Raw genomic sequence first — 2,048 nt, 5'->3', positions numbered from 1 at the left:
TTATTTATTTTTGAGAGAGAGAGCAAGAGGAGGGGCAGAGAGAGAGAGAGAGAGAGAGAGGAAAACCGAGGATCCAAAGCCGGTTCTGCACAGACAGCAGAAAGCCTGGTGTGGGGTTTGAACCTATGAACCCTGAGATCAGGACCTGAGTTGGATCCTTAACCCACTGAGCCACCCAGGAGCCCCTGTAAGGAGATTTTTAAAAGAAGTGAGAAAGGAAGGGGCCTGAACGAATGCTTCTGGTCCTTCACCCCTTTTACCACTCAGGTTGCCTCTGCTTAGAGAACCATCAACAGCATCTTACTGAGTTTCAGCTGCTGTAGCAAAAATGCCATCGGCTAGATGGCTTACACAGAAAACTTACTCTTCTGAGTTCTGCAGGCTGAGAAGGTCAAGATCAAGGTGCCAACAGACTGTTTGCTGAGAGCCTGCTTCCCGGCTCATAGACTGGTCTTCCTGTGGGGTCCTCACATACAGCAGAAGGGCCAAGGGAGCTCTCTAGGGTCTTTATAAAGAAGGTCCCCTTCGCCGGGACCCCACCCTCATGGCCTAATCACCTCCCAAAGGTCCCATTTCTAAACACTCACTTTAGGGACTAGGTTTCCATACAGGAATTGGGAAAAAACACGCTTAGTCTATACCAGCAAGGGGGGAAATTCTCCCTGACTAATGCACAACTGCTTTCCGACCTACTTCTTTTCAATGTTCAACCAAAATAAGCCCTTTACACCCAACATGGCAGAAACCTTTAAAACATAAGACCTTCTTGTGCCTAAGAAGTTGAAAGCATGAGACTGGAAATCGCTGACACAGCAATGAAGTCTTAGGAGCCCGCAGAAGACTTCTAGCTCCAAGGTCATGACAACACAATAAAAAGGTAAAACTACCCAGCCTGAGGCCTTCTGAGATTCCGATTCCGGCCTTTACACGCCTTGGCTTGGAATCCTTCGGCTCCCAAGCACACGATCCAAGGTGGGGGAAGACGCAGAGGTGGCTGCCGGTGGGAGGATGCGGGGTATCCAGAAAAAAGGGGGGGCGCCTGGGTGGCTCAGTTGGTTAAGTGTCCAACTTCAGCTCAGGTCATGATGTCACGATTCGTAGGTGCGAGCCCCGAGTCGGGCTCTGTGCTGACAGCTAGCTCAGAGCCTGTAGCCTGGTTCAGATTCTGTATCTCCCTCTCTCTGACCCTCCCCTGCTTGCACCGTCTCTCAAAAATAATTAGGAAACATTAAAAAAAAATACATATATATATCAGAGGAAAGGGGGGCGGGGCGCACTTAAAACACGCGAGAACTGGAGGCCTGGGGGCCTCGCGGGGTTGGCTCTTGCGGCTGAGTTTCCAGCACTAAGGAGCAAGTTCTAGCCCTTCGGACTCACCCCGCCTGCAGGCCTGTCGGGGCCTCCCCCAGGGCTGGACCGGAGAGCCTAACTGGGGCTCGCACACACTCCCGACGGCCCTCGGGTCCCCGAGGCGGTGCAGTATCGCCCCCAGCGGCGGACCTGCGAGACGGGCCCAGACGAGCGGCTGGCGGGGGCCGCGGGCGAGAGCCCTCCGTTCCGCCCTCCGCAAAGTTGACCACAGTAATACTTATTAGCGAGGGGCACGTACAGGCCCCGACACCCCTAAATCCTTTCACTCGGCGAGTACAGCAACCGGAGGCACCGAGCGCCTCCCGTGCTCGTAACACCGCCATCCCACCCGGGGCCCCGGCGCGGGGACGCTACCACGCTCCGCGTACTCGCCGGGCAAGCCGCGCAGGCGCCTGGAAGCAAGCTACGGTGGCTCTGCTGGGGACAAATTACTAACGCACTACGTCTCTGCAACCCCAATCCGAAAGGTGTAAACTGGCTGGGACAGTGTCGGAAGGCAGCCACGGAGGCATTCGCGCAAGAGGACTAATAACGGACTGGGGAGTAGGTGGGGCAAACGTGTGGACAGACGTGAGGAAGTTGAAAATTCAGTCTCCGCGGCCACAGACTGAATGGAGGCTTGGAGCCTGCGCCCTGGGGGCGTGGCCTCGCGCTGCCTCCAGGCGGGGGCGGGGCCT

The sequence above is a fragment of the Suricata suricatta genome, chromosome 3 (assembly GCF_006229205.1).
Source record: "Suricata suricatta isolate VVHF042 chromosome 3, meerkat_22Aug2017_6uvM2_HiC, whole genome shotgun sequence".
Classification (NCBI taxonomy): domain Eukaryota; kingdom Metazoa; phylum Chordata; class Mammalia; order Carnivora; family Herpestidae; genus Suricata; species Suricata suricatta.
Note: the sequence above shows the minus strand (reverse complement) of the source record.